Genomic DNA, 21,383 nt, shown 5'->3' on the forward strand with positions numbered 1-21,383 from the left:
GGAAACACCCAGGTAAATGCTGACGGTCTTCTGGCAAGTTCCACAAATCACCCTCCTCTTTGGACACTCTTTGGCCCACAGAGGGCACATCTGGCACAATGGCTGCCCCCAGGCCCTCACAGACAACTACCCATCCCCCTCCTCACTGGTGCCTTCCTCACTGGCGCAGGCACCCCACACAGATCGCACTTGTCTGACTTTGAAGGCTGACAACCATGGTTGAGCCCTCATCTTGCAGGTGCAATTCTAATAGTGGCCACCTCTAATGGTGGCACCATTGAGGCTGCTGAGGTGCTGGCTCTCTGATTGGGCCAGCAGTCCTTGGGGCAGACTGCCATCTTTAAAAGGATACCATCAACAAAATGTGGCTCCAAGTCTCACTGCCCCAAGCAGTGGGATCCCTGCAGCCCATATAAAATTCAGCTCAGCATCTCCACTTGGCTACATGTTGCTGTTCCAGCATTGCCGCTGACTCAATTTACAGGAACTGCCCTACATAATGGCACTGTGGAAGTGCCTTCACCAAATAGGCTGCAGTGCTGCAGAAAAAAGACTCACCACCACCTTCCCAAGGTCAACTCGGCTATTGTAAGCAATTTCCATATCTCAGGAATGATCGCTTAAAAAGTTGGTCAGAATAACTGCGAATGAAACCCCACCCTTTGAAACCCATTTCATGGAAAGTTCAACATGATGGTAAATTCCAGCTCCTCGTTGGTGTGTGTGAATGTTTGTTGGAAGCTGTGGAAGGGGTGAGCTAATAGCCCTCCTATTGTTCTCAATTCCCCAGGGCAAAAATATTAACGTCTGGTTTTCATACACATTCTCCAATTGCATGCAGCTTATAACCTTCACTTATAAAGCTGTCAATTTCATATTTTGTAATAAAACCTAACATTTGAAAATAATTCATCAGTCTTTTCTGCAGCAGAATGGTGACTCCAGGGGCCTGCCAACTGGAACTTTTCCTGAGAAACATGTGATTCTTTAGCCCAGGGCACTGACAACAATGATGTTCCACATATTGTGCAACGAGGCAAGGCTGTACCAGTCGACTGACCCAAACCTGTCTGAGTGGGCCCGGCAATTGGGCAATGCCTCCTCAGTTTTGATTTGGACTGTAGCTTGGGACAGCGCCTGAGTGGACTATAGACTGCTTCTGATCACTTGCCATCTAGATGTAGGATTGCCAACTCCCATTGGACACATTCCTGGAGCTGTCATCACATGACCTCCTGACTCCAACTACTCCATCCCCACAATCCTACAGTTGATGGGAGGCTGTGGCACAGTGGAATTGTCACTGGACTAGCAATCCAAAGACCCAGAGTAATGCTCTGGAGACCTGGGTTCAAATCCCACCACAGCAGATGGTAAAGTTTGGATTCAATAAAAATCTGGAATTAGAAGTCTAATGATGGTCGATTATCATTAAAACCCACCTGATTCACTAATGCCCTTTGGGGAAGGAAATCTGCTGTCCTTACTTGGTCTGGCCTACATGTGACTCCAGATCCACAGCAATGTGGTTGACTCGCAAATGCCCTTTGAAATAGAGGGCAGTTAGGGATGGGCAATGAATGCTGGCCCAACCACCAATGCCCACACCCTGTAAAAATGTATAAAAATATTCATATTCAGAGTGCACCATCTTCCCATGCAAATTGGAAAGCAAATAATCCCTTCATTATCCAATTCGATGATTCTTGACCATCAATCAAATAGCTCTTTTCCCATGTGGAAGATTTTTTCAACCAATAAACAAAAGTGTTCATAGAAAATGAAAACTAATACTTTAATTGCCTCTGTGATTTATCAACTGGGCTGCCTATAGCAACGTTCTGGTGATTATTCTTCAATTACACGAGACTTCAGAGCAATCTGACCTAGACAAAGTATAAATCATCCTAACAAACAGCTCACCCTGTTTTCAATGGGGCAGTGTACCCACATAGTCTCCCAGGCTTTATACTTGTTGAACAATGGACATATGCTATTTCCTATCTTATGTGAAGTGCGGAAGATCTGTTTTCTGAAGACTCTGGCCTGGATTTTCGGTACTGAGGCAGGCAGTTCGAGGCAGGAACTAACCCTCAAATGTCATGAATTTTGCTCCGGGAAGTGGGTGTGAGATGGACGTCAGTCACACCCAACCCGGAAGCAAACCATATGCAGGCATGGGATGGCTAAGTTCCGCAGTGTTCTAGTTAGGATGCCTGCCGCAGTTCTCTGGAACTTTGTCCCAGCTGTATAAAAGGTTGTCAGGGTCTCAAGCCCTACCACTTCACACCCCTCAACTCTTCATCAGGCCATCAGTTCGACTGGAAGAGTTTACACATATCTTTATTATTTTTATTATGTGTGTTTGGCTGAGAGCACAGACACAAAAAGATTTTCTCAGTTCTTTTTTGATAGCTGGAGAGAACTGTCAGCTTTGACTCATTTCTTTAAGTAGTTATAACACATTATTCTGTGATCTATTTTGTCTGTGTTTCAAAGTTTATTTGTGAGAGATTAAGATGAGCGAAATGTTTGAAGCCTCTATCATTAATACTTGAATCTTTTGTCAGATTGACACTTTTACAGGGCTGTAGGAACAGCAGGTTTTTATTCCAAATGATTTATGAATGGGTATTTTTTTCTGAGCAGTTCCACACACGCCATGATTACTATATGGATCATTGGTTTTGTATATAGCGTATATGAGGGGAGTAGGTGTGGAGGGACCTTAAGTTGGCATTAGTTGGCATGGAGGATAAAAGGGGCCGTGGGGCGAATGGGGGGGGCAAGAGTCGGAATGAATTGAAAGGGTGGGGGCTTGGGGGACTTAGCGGGAATTGGCAAGAACCTTTGAATTTACCTTTCAAATGGATCCCCCTGAGAATCTGTAAACCATGTGTCTAAGAGAAGCTGGCCTGACTCCTCCAAATTTGAGGGGCGGGGGGGGGTGGCGGGTGCTCGGAGATGTCTACCCCACAATTAAATCAGCCAAGTTAGGAGTGCAGGGTGTGGGCATGATACATGTACCCCTCATCACCCACAAAAATTATGGGCACCAGTAATGCCGGAAATGGGATTTCAAAAGTCCAGGCCATGATGTCTCCTTTAGGATTACTGACGAGACTTGAAATTATTGTCCAACCTGATTTTCCCCTCAGAATGAGCTTTGATTCACCAGAACGGTGGAAGGTTTAATAGAAGCCTTTTTTTTCGAAGTTGTGAAGCACCTCATCGGAGTGAATAGGGAAGAGTGAAGGGGTGGGGTTGCTGAAAGTGAAACTCAGCCACCAATACCAAATTATCATTGAGCATGAGGAAGAGGTTGGCAGAAATTTATTTGCACCAAAGGTTGTTTGATGCTTTGGAATGTTTGAGGCAAAGTCCCGATGCTACCGTTAAGGGAAAATTGGATAAATATTTGAAGCAGAATAATATGCAAGGCTGCAAGAGGAACACATGGGGCAATCGGATTAGCAAGGAGCTGGCAGAGGACTGATGGCTTCCTCTGTACTGTCAAGCTCTATGACTCACGTCTTCTGTCACTAGTCAGGAAACAGTTTTTTTTTACTACTCATTCCAATCCCTATCTATCCATGTTATGTGTGATTGCAGAGCTGCTGTACAAAATTGATTTTCTTTTCTTTCGCGTTACAGCAATACGCTTGTTCCTCTTTAACACTTGCAGAAGTTTACACAAGGCATGGGAACGGAATTAGTGGTTGATTTTACCTCACCACAAATCATCCCCACCCTTGTGCCATCGCCTTGCACTTCGGTGGAAGATGTCCTGTTTACAGCGTTAAACAATTGAGAGCATTGCTTCACTGCTACTCAACCTTTTCGGCCTTGTGTAATGGTGCTGCTTATTTTGTTAAGCTGAGATACCTCCAATTGTTTTACAGTGAGGCAACATACAGTAGTTTGCATTTATGCAGCAAAACGTGACACCAACCCACATGAGATATTATGACAAGTGATCAAAAGCGTGGTCAAGCAGTTAGAACCAAAGGAATGTCTTAAACAAGGGGGAGGAAGAGAGATAAAGAGGTAGAGATTATTAAAGTTAATTCTGCAATTTATGAATTAATCCAATCTCTTCCCTCATGCTACAATGAGCCTTGAACCACAATCTTCCTGAGCCTCAGCCTTTCTGATCTCAAACAGCACTGATGAGACAGAGTACAGGAATGAGATAGAGAATCTGGTAAACTGACAATAATCTCTCCTTCAATGTCAACAAAATGAAGGAGATAGTCATCAACTTCAGGAAGTGTAGTGGAGGACATGCCCCTGTCTACATCAATGGGGATGAAGTAGAAATGGTCGAGAGCTTCAAGATCTTTAGGTGTCCAAATCACCAACAACCTGTCCTGGTCCCCCCATGCCGACACTATATTTAAGAAAGCCCACCAACGCCTCTACTTTCTCAGAAGATTAAGGAAATTTGGTATGTCCACTACAACTCTCACCAACTTTTACAGATGCAGTATAGAAAGCATTCTTTCTGTTGTATTACAGCTTGGTATGGCTCCTGCTCTATCCAAGGCCATAAGAAACTACAAAGGGTCGTGAACAAAGCACAATCCATCACTCAAACCAACCTCCCATCCACTGACTCTGTCTACACTTCCTGCTGCCTCGGAAAAGCAGCCAGCATAATTAAGGACCCCATGCACCCCGGACATTCTCTCTTCCACGTTCCGTCGGGAAAAAGTTACAAAAGCCTGAGGACATGTACCAACTGACTCAAGAACAGCTTCTTCCCTGCTGCCATCAGACGTTTGAATGGACCTACCTCGCGTTAAGTTGATCTTTCTCTACCCTAGCTATGACTGTAATGCTACATTCTGCACTCTCTCATTTCCTTCTCTATGAACAACATGCTTTGTCTGTATAGTGCGCAAGAAACAATACTTTTCATTGTATACTAATACAAGTGACAATAATAAATCAAATCAAATCAGCTCCCTGCCACCCCATCACTGGCCCACCCCAGACTTCAGCCTTTCCAATACTTCCCTTCCTCCTCTTTGGGCCTGGCTGCAGCCTCCATTTTTTCTCTCAACCCTTCCAATCTCCACCCTCACCTCCAGAAGCTGATTTCTGCTCCCACTCACTGGCCTCCATTCTTCCGCATCCCAACCCTGCTGATCTCCTCTTCTACCTCCTCCTGACAGTCTGTCAGCCTCTCAATCTGGCAAGCCCTGGCAGGGGAAACAATGATGTGGAGATGCCGGCGTTGGACTGGGGTAAACACAGTAAGAAGTTTAACAACACCAGGTTAAAGTCCAACAGGTTTATTTGGTAGCAAAAGCCACACAAGCTTTCGGAGCCCCAAGCCCCTTCTTCAGGTGAGTGGGAATTCCCACTCACCTGAAGAAGGGGCTTCAGGCTCCGAAAGCTTGTGTGGCTTTTGCTACCAAATAAACTTGTTGGACTTTAACCTGGTGTTGTTAAACTTCTTACAGGGGAAACAATGACAACAAATGTTCAACATGTCCCTCCATTCCCTTCCTTGGCTGGATCTGGGAGAAACTCTGAACACAAAACTTCAGCCTCCAAACCCATCCCTGCTTCCCAATTAATATTGGAATCTCACCAATGGAAATGACCATTTTTCATCTTTGACTTAGTTTGACAAAACCCAGGGGCTAAATTTGGCAAAGGTCACAGGTCCCATTGGGCCTATTGAAGTAATCCTAGCCTTTCTTTCAATGAGCAATGGCATTTGTGGCAGGATTTATTGAAAAGGTGTCAGAAAGTGAGTGTAAAATATTCATTCTAACAGGCAGCCTATACCGGCCTCGAGACTTTGATAGAATGCTTTGTTGGAAATAAATCTGTCTGTTATGTCTCTTCACTGACTGTATATGACAGGAGAATAAGTAATTATCAGTGGATGTATGAGTAAATTATTCCCTTTTTCTGTCATGAATCATTTAATTTGCATGCAGTACACATTAAGGTCATCGCCTATCTCGTGAAGCACTGAAGTAAAAAGGCATGATTTTAAAATAGAAGCAAATGATTGAATTTAAACAATATCTTAGTTTCTCTTCAACAATTACATCGAAAGCCGTTCCCCACCAGCAAGTTAAGTTTAATCTCGAGAATCTTCAGGCATCAGTATTGTTATTCATTGGTTCCTCAAATGCCTATTCTATAATTTTATAATACAAATATCATTAATCACCTTTGCAGTTACTTGATTCCAACCATACAGGTTAGTCATCTCAGTGGCACTAATTCTGTTTATCTGCTCATCCTGAATGCACAGCCCCAGTGTTTTGGACATGAATCAATTGAATGAAGCTCTCTGAGACATTTCTGTTCTAAACTAGGCTTTCCCCCATTTCCCTTTATTGCTATTCACAGCAAAGCAAAGTTTACATTGGCATATCTACATCTCGCGTTCTAAAGCTTGCAGCTCATATGTCCCATGAGTGGGTGTCAAATACACTCACCCAGGCATGTGGAGAATATTCACACTCCTGCAGATGGTGGGCAGGTTTTGGGAAGTCAGGAAGTGACTCAGTGTTCGCTGCAGGATTCCTAGCCTTTGACCTGCTCTTGTAGCCACCATATTTATACGGCAAGTCCAGTTCAGTTTCTGGTCAATGGTAACCCCCATGATATTGATGATAGGGGATTCAGTGACGGTAATGCCATTGAATATCAAGGGAGATGGAATGAGGGATGAAATTTCAGAGGTTCACACAAATCACACAATGCTAAATTCTCCCTCAGTGTACCCAAACAGGCGCCGGAGTGTGGTGACTAGGGGATTTTCACAGTAACTTCATTGCAATGTTAATGTAAGCATATTTGTGACACTAATAAATAAACTAAAACTGAATAAAATCATTTTCTAATTAACAGAACCCATTAATCAGTTACTCTACATTAACCTTTCCTACCCTCATCAGATCTGTGAACTTTCTCCATCAACGGTCTACAGTTTTTGGAGTAAGCGGGATAGTAATTACTACCACTGCCTCTCCTGCCAACGAAGTCAACCCTTTACAGCTTTCTTCGAAGATCAGCCTGCAGCTCTTGTTACAACCTCGATTCAGGAACTCATTTCAAAACAGCTAAAATGTTCCATGCTAACAAACTAGGAGGGCGGTGGAGTCAGAAGCAGCATATAGATTAACTCATGCAAGCACGCGAGTAAGCAGGACAATGGAAAAAAAGCAACAATATTCTCCATGAATGGCTTTGCGGGATGAAGCTGAAAGACACCCAACAGAGTTAGTAAATTGGGGGCAGCACGGTAGCACAGTGATTAGCACTGCTGCTTCACAGTGCCAGGGACCTGGGTTCAATTCCCGGCTTGGGACACTGTCTGTGTGGAGCCTGCACGTTTTCCCCGTGTCTGTGTGGGTTTTCTCCGGGTGCTCTAGTTTCCTCCCACATTCTGAAAGACGTGCTGGTTAGGTGCATTGACCCAAACAGGCGCTGGACTGTGGCGACTCGGGGAATTTCACAGTAACTTTATTGCAGAGTTAATGTAAGCCTTACTTGTGACTAATAAATAAACTTTGCTTTAAACATATCCAACCAATTCCAAACAAAAATCAAAGCCAACAGAATGTTCAAGTACATAACCATAACAGCAGAATGTAATTCAAAGGAATGTAAATTGCTCACAACCAGACCTCGATTACTGTGTCCATTTCTGGCCTCCAAGACACAAACAAAGCAGTCAAACATTGAAGGTACTGCATGGAAGAATCATAAAGCTGATCCTCGATCTTAGGAATCTCAGTTCTGAAGAAATATTAGAGACATTTGGGTTTGGTAGCCTACAAATCTAATGATTTGAGAGGCGATCTTACAGAGATATATAAAATATATCTCTGTAAGATATTTGGGCAGATGGGACCTGTATAGATGGGATGGTCTCCGTTTGAACCGTGCTGGGACCAGAGTCCTAGCGATTCGTATCACTCGGGCTGTAGATAGGGCTTTAAACTAATTTATGGGGGAGAGGGTGCAGAGGTAAGAGGAATTACAAAATCAATGGCGGAGGAGAGGGAGCGAGTGCAAGTGAATGAAGGCATTCAAGTAGTTAAAGGAGTAGAGGGTGAGGGAGAGGTTGATAGCGTTTCATCAAATCGGGTCCAGATAAAAGCTGGAATAAAAACACTTTGCCTGAATGCACGAAGCATTTGGAACAAAGTTAACGAGTTGATGGTGCAAATCAGCACAAATGGGTATGATCTAGTGGCCATTACAGAAACGTGGCTGCAGGGAGACCAGGACTGGGAGATGAATATCCAGGGGTATCAGGCATTTAGGAAGATTAGACAGGAAGGAAAAGATGGTGGGGTAGCTCTGTTAATAAAAGATAATATCAGGATAGTAGTGAGGGATGACATAGGCTCTAAGGAACAAAACGTGGAATCGTTATGGGTAGAGAAAAGGAATAGTAGGGGGAGAAAGACACTAGTAGGCGTGGTCTATAGGCCCCCAAATAATAATGTTGAGGTGGGGAGGGCTATAAACAAGCAAATAATGGATGCGTGCAAAAACGGAATGGCAATAATCATGGGGGACTTCAACCTGCATATTGATTGGCTGACTCAAGTTGGAAGGGGTGGGATGGCGGAAGAGTTCTGAGAATGCTGTCGGGATAGTTACCTTGAACAGTATGTTACAGAACCAACGAGGGAATGAGTTACCTTAGATCTGGTAATGTGTAACGAGGTAGGTAGAGTTAAGGATGTTCTTGTGAAGGACCCTCTTGGGTCAAGTGATGACAATATGGTCGAATTCCTGATACAAATGGAAGAGGAGAAAGTAGGGTCCCATACCACTGTCCTCTGTTTGAACAGAGGGAAGTACGATAGGATGAGGGCTGAATTGGCTAAGGTGGACTGGGAGAGCAGACTGGTAGGTAGGACGGCTGAGGAACAGTGGAGGATTTTTAAGGAGATCCTTTTCAGTACTCAGCAACAATATATTCCGGTGATAAAGAAGGGTTGTAAGAAAAGGAATAACCAGCCGTGGATAACGAAGGAAATTAAGGAGAGTATTGAATTAAAGACCGATGCGTACAGAGTTGCCAAAAATAGTGGAGAATCGGAAGATTGGGAAAACTTTAAGAAACAACAAAGAACGACTAAGAAAGCGATAAAGAAAGGAAAGATAGGTTATGAAGCTAGGCTAGCTCTAAATATAAAAAATGATAGTAAAAGCTTTTACAAATATAAAAAAAGGAATAGATTGGCAAGAATGAATGTTGGACCCTTGGAGGACGAGAGGGGGGATTTAATAGTGGGAAATGAGGAAATGGCTGAAACTTTAAATACGTTTTTTGTGTCGGTCTTCATGGTGGAGGACACAAATAGTTTACCGAATATTAACAATAGAGGGTTGGTAGGAGGAGAGGTACTCAATACAATTAATGTTACCAGGGAGGCAGTGCTTGGTAGACTAACAGGACTGAAGGTGGACAAGTCCCCAGGCCCGGATGGAATGCATCCCAGGGTACTGAAAGAAATGTCAGAGGTAATAGCAGATGCGTCAGTGGTTATTTATCAAAATTCGTTGGATTCTGGGGTAGTGCCGGCGGATTGTAAAACGGCTAATGTTACGCCGCTGTTTAAAAAAGGAAATAGACAAAAGGCAGGTAACTACAGGCCGGTTAGCTTAACGTCTGTAGTTGGGAAAATGGGGAAAGTCGTGCTTGACGAACTTGTTGGATTTTTGTGAAGATGTGACTAGTGCGGTTGATGGAGGTGAATCGGTGGATGCGGTGTTTTTGGATTTCCAAAAGGTGGTTGATAAGGTGCCTCACAAAAGGTTGCTGAAGAAGATTGGGTCACACAGAGTTGGGGGTAGGGTGTTAGCGTGGATTGGGGATTGGCTATCCAACAGGAAGCAGAGAGTCAGAATAAATGGGTGCTTTTCTGGTTGGCAGATGGTAACTAGTGGCGTGCCGCAGGGATCGGTACTGGGGCCTCAACTATTTACCATTTATATAGACGATCTGGAGGAGGAGACTGAGTGTAGGATAACAAAGTTTGCAGACGACACAAAGATAAGTGGAAAAGTGAATCGTGTGGAGGGCGTAGAAGGTCTGCAGAGAGATTTGGACAGGCTGAGTGAGTGGGCGAGGATCTGGCAGATGGCAATATAACGTTGACAAATGCAAGGTTATTCACTTTGGAGGAAATAATAGCAAATTGGATTATTATCTAAATGGAAAAAAATTACAACATGCTACTGTGCAAAGGGACCTGGGGGTCCTTGTGCGTGAAACGCAAAAACCCAGTCTGCAGGTGCAACAGGTGATCAAGAAGGCAAATGGGATGTTGACCTATATCGCAAGGGGGATAGAATATAAAAGCAGAGATGTCTTGCTGCATCTGTACAGGGCATTGGTGAGGCCGTATTGTGTGCAGTATTGGTCCCCCTATTTGCGGAAGGATATATTGGCCTTGGAGGGAGTGCAGAGAAGGTTGATACCAGGGATGAGGGGTGTTGATTATGAGGAGAGACTGAGCAGATTGGGTTTGTACTCGTTGGAATTTAGAAGGCTGAGGGGGGATCTTATAGAGACCTATAAGATAATGAAGGGGCTGGATAGGGTAGAGGTGGAGAGATTCTTTCCACTTAGAAAGGAAGCTAGAACTAGAGGGCACAGCCTCAAAATAAAGGGGGGTCAGTTTAGGACAGAGTTGAGGAGGAACTTCTTCTCTCAGAGGGTGGTGAATCTCTGGAATTCTCTGTCCACTGAAGTGGTGGAGGCTACCTCGTTGAATATGTTTAAATCACAGATAGATGGATTCCTGATCGGTAAGGGGTAGTGCCGGTTGATTGTGGGGTATTCTGGGGTAGTGCCGGTTGATTGGAAAACGGCTAATGTTACGCCGCTGTTTAAAAAAGGAAGGAGACAAAAGGCGGGTAACTATAGGCCGGTCAGCTTAACGTCTGTAGTAGGGAAAATGCTGGAATCCATTATTAAAGAGGAGATAGCAGGGCATCTGGATAGAAATGGTTCGATCAATCAGACGCAGCATGGATTCATGAGGGGAAAGTCGTGCTTGACGAACATGTTGGATTTTTATGAAGATGTGACTAGGGCGGTTGATGGAGGAGAACCGGTGGATGCGGTGTTTTTGGATTTCCAAAAGGCGTTTGATAAGGTGCCCCATAAAAGGCTGCTGAAGAAGATTAGGGCACACGGAGTTGGGGGTAGTGTGTTAAAGTGGATTGGGGACTGGCTATCCGACAGGAAGCAAAGAGTCGGAATAAATGGGTGTTTTTCCGGTTGGAGGAAGGTAACTAGTGGCGTGCCGCAGGGATCGGTACTCGGGCCGCAACTGTTTACCATTTATATAGATGATCTGGAGGAGGGGACGGAGTGTAGGGTAACGAAGTTTGCAGACGACACAAAGATAAGTGGAAAAGTGAATCGTGTGGAGGACGGAGAAGATCTGCAGAGAGATTTGGACAGGCTGAGTGAGTGGGCGAGGATATGGCAAATGGAGTATAACGTTGATAAATGCGAGGTTATACACTTTGGAGGAAATAATAACAAATGGGATTACTATCTCAATGGAAACAAATTAAAACATGCTACCGTGCAAAGGGACCTGGGGGTCCTTGTGCATGAGACGCAAAAGCCCAGTCTGCAGGTACAACAGGTGATCAAGAAGGCAAATGGGATGTTGGCCTATATTGCGAGGGGGATAGAATATAAAAGCAGGGATGTCTTGATGCACCTGTACAGGGCATTGGTGAGGCCGCAGCTGGAATACTGTGTGCAGTATTGGTCCCCTTATATGAGGAAGGATATATTGGCATTGGAGGGAGTGCAGAGAAGGTTCACCAGGTTGATACCGGAGATGAGGGGTTTGGATTATGAGGAGAGGCGGAGGAGATTGGGTTTGTACTCGTTGGAGTTTAGAAGGATGAGGGGGGATCTTATGGAGACTTATAAGATAATGCGGGGGCTGGATAGGGTGGAGGCGGAGAGATTCTTTCCACTTAGTAAGGAAGTTAAAACTAGAGGACACAGCCTCAAAATAAAGGGGGGTCGGTTTAAGACAGAGTTGAGGAGGAACTTCTTCTCCCAGAGGGTGGTGAATCTCTGGAATTCTCTGCCCACTGAGGTGGTGGAGGCTACCTCGCTGAATATGTTTAAAGCGCGGATGGATGGATTCCTGATCGGTAAGGGAATTAAGGGTTATGGGGATCGGGCGGGTAAGTGGTACTGATCCACGTCAGATCAGCCATGATCTTATTGAATGGCGGGGCAGGCTCGAGGGGCTAGATGGCCTACTCCTGCTCCTATTTCTTATGTTCTTATGTAAAATAGTAAAGAGCATGGAAAATGACAAAACTGGAATATTATTTGAAGTTGCAGGTGTAGGACAAGGGAATGCAGATTCAAACCAGGTACAGGCAAATTTTGCATTGATATTAGGAAATTCTTTTTCACAAAAAGAGCAATCAATTCAGGGAACAGAGTCCCAGAAAGAAAAGTGAAGACAAAATCCCAGGGATCAATTGAGAAACTGGGGGCAGCAGTGGGGGAAGCGGGAGCTTGATCCTGCATGTATGAATTTAGGTAGGCCAAGCGGTGTTGCTGATTTGTAAGTATTGGGAATGTGTTAAATTTAAACATAATTCCCAATATCACGCACAGCATTCTGATCCTTGCAGGTTCTCCCATGATACTAAAATCCATAACTGAGCAATGGAAACAGTTAAGGGTCCAGGCTGCACAGCCTCCTCAGTTTCAACACAGCAACAACACCTAATTCTAATGAAGAGCTACACTGTGAAATATTAATCAGTTTTTACTTCTCGGCTACTGACTAATCCATTGCACAGTCCCAGTGTGTTCTATTTTGTTTCACGTTGTAACCTATCTCTTACAAAACGAGTGTGGAACTTTATTAGTATTTCAGGACTTGATTCCTTTATTTACAAAAACAGTTCCCATAAGTTATATAACGGTTTTGCAAGCAAAGATCCCCACCAGACAAGGCGTGACTTAAAAATAAAAATGCTTTAGTCCACTATTCTTTTGTTTTGGATAGGTCATCCTGATTACATTAACACTGCAATGAAGTTACTGTGAAAAATCCCCCAGTCGCCACACTCTGGCACCTGTTCGGATACACTGAGGGAGAATTTAGCATGGCCAATGCACCTAACCAGCACATCTTCCGGGCTGTGGGAGGAAACTGGAGCACTCGGATGAAACCCACGCAGACACGGGGAGAACCTGCAGAATCAAACCCAGGTCCCTGGCGCTGTGAGGCAATTGGTTTTCTGACAGTAAAGTTTGAATAAATCAGTCAGTGGTATTATTTTTCAGGACTCAATGGATGATGATTTAAAAGAAGCTGTTCAGCCCTGCAAACATACACAAAGAAAGATAAGAAAGACCACTAGTCCCTTTATATTCAGACCCTTACACACTGTCCTCCCACCGCAGAGCAACACAACCTCAGGAGAAAGATTGATTCAGGGAAAGGCTTAATATTGGATCTGTTGCCCCAGTTTTAACTCGGGCTGGAGATGTCTCTTTGAAGGTCTGATGAGGATGGGAAGCTCAGGTAGGTACACCTGCCTGAGACTTGAACCATTTCAATTCCTAGGCCTCAGTTCAATTTGCCTCGTCTGATTCGGATCCTGAGCCGATGGGGGTGTCATGGACAAGGAACAGGATTTTATTTTTATTCATTCATGGGATGTCAGCGTCACAGCCAGGCCAGCCCATTCAACTGCTTGCAACCTAGAAAGGCCCTGATCTAAGGGAGTGGTAACCAGTGGTGATCTTAACATCATAAGAGCAGGAGAAGGCCATTCAGCCCATAAGGCCTATGACGCCATTCAGTATTAGAGTCCAATGATTTTATTGATGATGTGATTGTGGCCTTAACTCCACTTTCCTGCTTCCCCCACCACCCCATGAATAACACTGACTCTCTTGTCAATAAAAAGCATGTCCAACTCAACTTTGAATATATTCCATGAACCAGCTGCCATCCTCTCTGTGGAAGGGAATTTAAAGATTAAATGATCCTCTGAGAGAGGAAATCCTTCTTCATCTCTGTCTTAAATGGGAGACATGATGTGGAGATGCCGGCGTTGGACTGGGGTAAGCACAGTAAGAAATCTCACAACACCAGGTTAAAGATATCCACTCCATCTGACGAAGGAGCTGTGCTCCGAAAGCTTATGGTATTTGCTACCAAATAAACCTGTTGGACTTTAACCTGATGTTGTGAGACTTCTTAAATGGGAGACTCCATATTTTGAAACCAATTTTTGATTTCCCCACAAGAGGAAACATTTTCTCAGCCATCTACCCTGCCCAGTCCCCTCAGAATCTTATACATTCCAATTAGATGGTGGTGGTGGCTGGGAGGAGCTGTTCGAAGGCAATCACACTCCTTCTCCTCCTCACCCACAAGGACAACAATGAAAAACCTACACATCACTTACCTCGGCCTCGCTGGCCCCGAATCCAAATGGTAGCAGCTTTTATTGGTGTCTGCAGCTCAATTCAAATTGCATCAGGGACCAAATGATGTCAATAGAATATGTATATATATATATATATATAGGACCCTTGTTTGCCTGATGTGATCACTTCCAACACTACTGACTGCATTTCAAAGTACTTCATTAGCCGAAAAATGCTTTGGGGTATTCTGAGGTTGAGAAAGGTGCTATATAAATGCTTCTTCCTTTTCTTTCCTCTTTTCTTTCTGTAGTAGCATGGCCCCTTTAAGTATTTGTGGGTCACATGATCCTCCTGGAGCTTATCAGAAAGAAGTGCCTGAACAGCAGCCGATTGGGTGTTAGGACATGGTTCCTGGCAGGTGGAACTTGCAGTGTGAGCCTGGGAGTCAGTGGGATTAGACTTGTATCTGTACTGAGCATGTTTGTATATAGTTTTAACTATTGTTCAAGATATCACAGTTGTGATTCAAAGCTTCCTCATCATGTTACCTTGCGCTACAATGCTTTCTTCCCTTCTTTCCTTTCTGTCTTTCTTTTCTCCCTAGCAGCATGATGGCACACTGCTGTCTCACAGGGCCAGGGACCCGGGTTTGATTCCCGGCTTGGGTTACTGCCTGTGTGGAGTCTCCACATTCTCCGTGTCTGTGTGGGTTTCCTCCCACAGTCCGAAAGACGTGCTGGTTAGGTCCATTGGCCATGCTAAAAAAAAATTCTCCCTCAGTGTACCCGAACAGGCGCTGGAGTGACTTTGGAATTTTCACAGTAACTTCATTGCAGTGTTAATATAAGCCTACTTGTGACACTAATAAATAAACAAACTTAATCTTATAAGTGTCATTCGTGGCCAATGACAATGGATCATATATGTAGAGGTAAAGAAGCTGCTATAGTTTAAACCCTCCTGCACACCCTGCGCTTGTTGGTAATGAGGAATAAAATCAAGACTGATATCTTACTAAACCTATTCAAATGCTTGGTTAGGCTGGAATTAAGTTAGTACACCCAGTTCACTTTTGAATGAATGTCAAGGCTATGGAGAAGCTGCAGTAGAGGTTCACTAGGATGATACAAGGAATTGAGGTTTTACTTATGACGAAATATTCAAGAAACAGAAACTCATTTTATTAGTCCATGGAAGCTTTAAAGGGAACTCTGATAGAAGTGTTCAAACTCCTGAGGGCCTTTGATAAGATAACTCAGGATAAATTATTTCCACCCGTTAATGAGTCCTAGCTATGGGGCAAAGTCACAACCCAAAGAACAAAGGGAGAGGTTAAGAGATGTATTTTTGCACAAAGGTTTGATGGGACATACCGGAAACAACGGAGGAAGCAAAACTCATCATAGTTTTGAAAAGGGAAGTGGAGAAAAATGAGAAGAGGAATTGGAATAAGTGGATATCAGTCTCAACGAACTGGCACAGCTGCTATGGGCTGAGTGGCCTTCTTTTGTGTTTGAAAATGATGACTTTGTACATTTATATAAGGCAGCCAAGAACCCATGGCCAATATTCCCTCTAGGCTGTGCAGCCACACAGCAACTCACAATGTACTGGGCAATGAAACAAATAGGTTAACACACAACCAAGGTTCCTTTCAACATGTGCACAAGGTCAGCTGCGCAATAACCTTAAAGAGACCACACAGTGTAACAGACTGACACAACTACGACAAAGAAATGGTGGAAACATTGCCCCTGACCTTTCCGGATCACAAATAACTAGAAATGTACCTCGATATTGCTGTCCCCTGCAACCCCTGCAATGGGTCAGACGAGCTTTGAGTCTCAACTTAATTCTCAAAGAACATTTCACATTAAGTGCTTACAAACAACTGGCATTTAAGATTCAGCGAAGGTTTTCATTAGGACTCCCCAAAGACAAAAAGGAAGCTGCGGATCGATTGCAGGCATTAAAACTTAAATATTTGGATTGAATAATACCAAGTATTTCTGTTTGGTTTCCAAACGAATCATATGAGGTATAAATATCATTGTGACTACAAAAGTCTGAGGATAAAATGGATATGCTTCAAACCAACTCTGAGGTTTGAAAGAGTGCTTTTCCCCACAGAATTGTGGATAAGTGAAATTGATGGCATGCAAAAGCACTTGGTGCTGTGTCAATTAACATGCTTAAAAGAGAGTTAAATTAATATTTGATTAGGTACAGGAATGTGGGTTATTAGGTTAAGTATAGAGAGAGACAGTCGGATGCAGCAAGTTCTGAACCCTTGAGATCTCGTCAATGTTATGTTAAGGAAGGCAGTCAAATATATCGGAGCATTGAAACAGGAGTGGGCCACTCAGCACTTCAAGCCGGTCCTACCATTCTATTAGATCACCACTGATTTATATCTTACCTCAATTTAGCTGCCTTAGGTTTGTAGCTTTTAATATGCATGCCTACCAAAAACCTATCAATCACAGCAGTGAAATTTTTAATTGATCTAGGGCAGAATGTTACAGGGGTTTGGAGGTGGGAGGGCCTGTAAGATTGGCCTTCCCGTCACCCTCCTGGCCAACCCTGAGCTGTCCACAACTTTAATGGAGGTGGGCAAGTGAGGACCTTAAGTGGGCAATTATTGGTCAATTTTGAGGCTGGTGGGGGTGAGGGGGCTGGTGTGGGGGTGGGTGAAGCCTGGTAGCTCAGTCAACTCAGGCGGGGAGGGAATGGGCACTTCCCTGGCCTATTTCCACATCAGGTAACCTCCGCACTCCCCCCCCCGCATCTCCCGCTCACCCTGCCATGCCGCATCAAAGTTGATTTTGATTTGATTTATTATTGTCACATGTATTAACATACAGTGAAAAATATTGTTTCTTGCGCGCTACACAAAGCATACTGTTCATAGAGAAGGAAACGAGGAAGTGCCGAATGTAGTGTTACAGTCATAGCTAGGGTGCAGAGAAAGATCAACTTAATGCAAGGTAGGTCCATTCAAAAGTCTGATGGCAGCGGGGAAGAAGCTGTTCTTGAGTCGGTTGGAACATGATCTCAGACTTCTGTATCTTTTCCCAATGGAAGAGAGAATGTTCAGGTGCATGGGGTCCTTAATTATGCTGGCTGCTTTGCCGAGGCGGCAGGAAGTGTAGACAAATTCAATGGATGGGAGGCTGGTTTGCGTGATGGATTCGGCTACATTCACAACCTTTTGTAGTTCCTTGCGGTCTTGGGCAGAGCAGGAGCCATACCAAGCTGTGATACAACCAGAAAGAATGTTTTTTATGGTGCATCTGTAAAAGTTGGTGAGAGTCGTAGCTGACATGCCAAATTTCCTTAGTCTTCTGAGAAAGTAGAGGCGTTGGTGGGCTTTCTTAACTCGGCATGGGGGGGGGCCAGGACAAGTTGTAGGTGATCTGGACACCTAAAAACTTGAAGCTCTCGACCCTTTCTACTTTGTCCCCGTTGATGTAGACAGGGGCATGTTCTCCTTTATGCTTGCTGAAGTCGATGACAATCTCCTTCATTTTGTTGACATTGAGGGAGAGGTTATTGTTGCCGTACCAGTTCACCAGATTCTCTATCTCATTCCTGTACTCTGTCTCGTCATTGTTTGAGATCCGACCCACTACGGTGGTGTTGTCAGCAAACTTGAAAATCGAATTGGAAGGGAATTTGGCCACACAGTCATAGGTGTATAAGGAGTATAGTAGGGGGCTCAGGACACAACCTTGTGGGGCACCGGTGTTGAGGATGATCTTGGAGGAGGTGTTGTTGCCTATCCTTACTGACTATGAGTTAGGAAGTTCAGGATCCAGTTGCAGAGGGAAGTGCCGAAGCCCAGGCCACGGAGTTTGGAGATGAGTTTCGTGGGAATAATGGTGTTGAAGGCTGAGCTGTAGTCGATAAATAGGAGTCTGACATAGGCGTCCTTGTTATCTAGGTGTTCCAGGGCTAAGTGCAGGGCCAGGGAGATGGCATCTACTGTGGACCTGTTGCGGTGGTAGGCAAACTGTAGTGGATCCAGGTAGTCCGGGAGGCTGGAATTGACTTGTGCCATGACTAGCCTTTCGAAGCACTTCATAATGATGGATGTCAGAGCCACCAGCCGATAGTCATTAAGGCATGCTGCTTGGCTTTTCTTAGGTACCGGGATGATGGTCGTCTTCTTGAAGCAGATAGGGACCTTAGATTGTTCTAAAGAGAGGTTGAAGATGTCTGTCAATATCCCTGCCAGCTGATCCGCACAGGATCTGAGTGCACATCCGGGTACCCCATCCGGGCCAGTCACTTTCCGTGGGTTGAGCTTTGAGAAAGCTGCTCTGACATCTGCAATGGTAACCCCAGATACAGGTTCATCCAGGGAGGAGGGCATGCTCTCACTGACCTTTTGCTCAAAACGGGCGTAGAATGCATTAAGCTCATCAGGGATGGGTGCGTTGGAGCCGGCGATTTTACATCCTTCATCTTGTAGCCTATTATGTCTTGCAGACCTTGCCATAGTCGGCGGGGGTCAGTGTGGCTAGCCTGGGACTCTAGCTTGGTCCGATACTATCTTTTGGCATCTTTGATGGATCTCCTTAGACTGTATCTGGCTTTCTTGTATAGATCAGGATCGCCTGACTTGAATGCCTCAGACCTGGACTTCAGCAAGCAGTAGATATCCTTGTTCACCATTGGTTTCCGGTTGGGGAACACACGGATTTGCTTCTTTGAGTTTACCCCCTACCGGTGTTCCCCCACCACTTGAACTCTCCATCAAACTGCCACATCCCACCCCGACCCCATCACAAGGTCTCATTTTCCAACCTCACCCACCCACAGTTACCTGATCCTGGTCTTGGAATCTGGGGACTGCTTGTAGTTCCAACCCTGGCCACTGCTACCAGTGGCACTGCTGGGACTGCAGAGCAGCCGGCCAATCAGATACATTCCCCACCAACTCTTTGGATGGTGGGATGGGAAATCCCGCTGTCCAAACTATCCTCCCTCCACGTTCAGTAGTTCTTGGGAGAGAAGAGTTACAGATTTCCATTACCTTTTGTGCGAAGAAATGCTTCCTGATTTTATGAACAGCCCAGCTGTAATCTTCAGGTTAGCCCCCTTTGCTTTGGGCTCCTCTTTCAGAGGAAATAGTTTCTTTCTATCCACCCTACCAAATCCCTTTATCAGTTTAAAGATCTCAATTAGTACACTCCATCTTTCATCCTCAATGGAAGACGAGGCTGGTCTTTGCAACCTGTTTGGACAGCCGGGTTCCCCATCCTACCATCCAAAGAGTTGGTGGGGAATGCATCTGATTGGCCAGCTACTCTGCAGTCCCAGCAGTGTCACTGGTCCTCACAACATTGTCCTTTCAATCCTGGTGTTCTTCCAGTTCATCCACACGGCGTCCCCTCCAAGACCAATGTATTTTTCCTAAGGTGCAATATCCAGAACTGAATGCAGTACTCAAGATGCAGATCTTTATAGAACAGTTGCATAGCTTACACCTTTCATATTTCACCCCTAGAGCTAACATTCTATCAGTATTTTATTTTTTGCATCTGTCTTTTGGTTTTTAGATTTCTACACTTGGACCACTAAATCTCTCTGCTCCTCCACAGATACTAGCTTCTCCCTATCTAGAAGACACACTGATCGAGCTCATAAGATGTAAGAGAAGAAGGAGGCCATTCGACATTCAATGAGATTGTGACTGATAATCCTCAACTCCACTTTCCTGCCTTATCCCCATAATCCTTGATTCCCTTCCTGATTAAAATTCTATCTCAGCTTTGAACGTACCTAATGACCCAACCTCCACAGCTCTCCATGGTAAAGAATTCCACAGATTCATTACCACCTGAGAGAAGAAATACCTCCTCATCTTTGTCTTAAATGGGCAACCCTTTATTCTGAGATTATGCTCTCTGGTCCTAGACTCTCCCAAAGGGGAAACAACCTCTCACCATCTACCCTGTCAAGCTCGCTGAGAATCCTATATGTCTCAATAAGATCTCAGCTTCAATAAGTACAAGTCCAACCTACTCAACTTCTCCTTGGAAGAAACTCCCTCCATACCCACGATCAACCTAGCGAAACTTCTCTGGACTGCCCCCAGTGCCAGTATTTCTTTCTTTAGATAAGGGGGCCAGAATTGTTCACAGTATTCCAGGTATGATCTAACTAGTGCCTTAAGTAGTTTGAGCATTACTTCCCTTTTTTTTACATTCCATTCCCTTTGAAATAAAGGCCAACATTCCATTTGCCTTTCCTGTGATCTGCTGAACTTGAAGATGACCTTGCACTTCCTTACACTAAACTCCATTTGCCACACAACTCCATCATTCAATGTCCTTTCATAACCTTGGTGAGATTGAGGGCGAGAGTGAGATTAAGGTGAGTAGCCCTTGAGGAAGTGGAGAAGGCCTTTTAGAACAGTTTATGTTGGTACACCCACATGATTCCAGGATTGTGACACAGCCACAGTGAAGGAATAGTGATATAGTTCCAAGTGTGTGACTTCAAGGGACATTTGTTGTTGGCAGCATTCCATGCATCTGCTGCCCTTGATTTTCTTAGTAGTAGAGGTCATGAGTTTAGGAAGTACTTTCGAAGGAATTTGTGAATAAACGCAATGAAAAGTTGATTCCTTATCCAGCGCTCCAGGGGTCATGACCAGTTACATCTTGCCAATTGACATACATGTCCACTATCCCTACTCTTTGTCTTGTATCACCAAACCAATTTCCTACCCATTTCAATAAGCAATCTGCAATTCTGATGCTATCATTTTTTCTATTATTTGATGATAAATAGAGAATGTAATGTTAGATAAATACCTTCAAACTTTGCCCACTCAATCATGAATAAGTTCCTGTTTTCTTCTTTTCAAAGGCAACTCAAGCAGAGTAGGGTTTTTAATGGAATGGATTCCATCTGAGGAGGCGGTGACGCAGTGATATTGTCA

This window comes from Mustelus asterias, chromosome 2, assembly GCF_964213995.1.
Source record: "Mustelus asterias chromosome 2, sMusAst1.hap1.1, whole genome shotgun sequence".
NCBI lineage: Eukaryota > Metazoa > Chordata > Chondrichthyes > Carcharhiniformes > Triakidae > Mustelus > Mustelus asterias.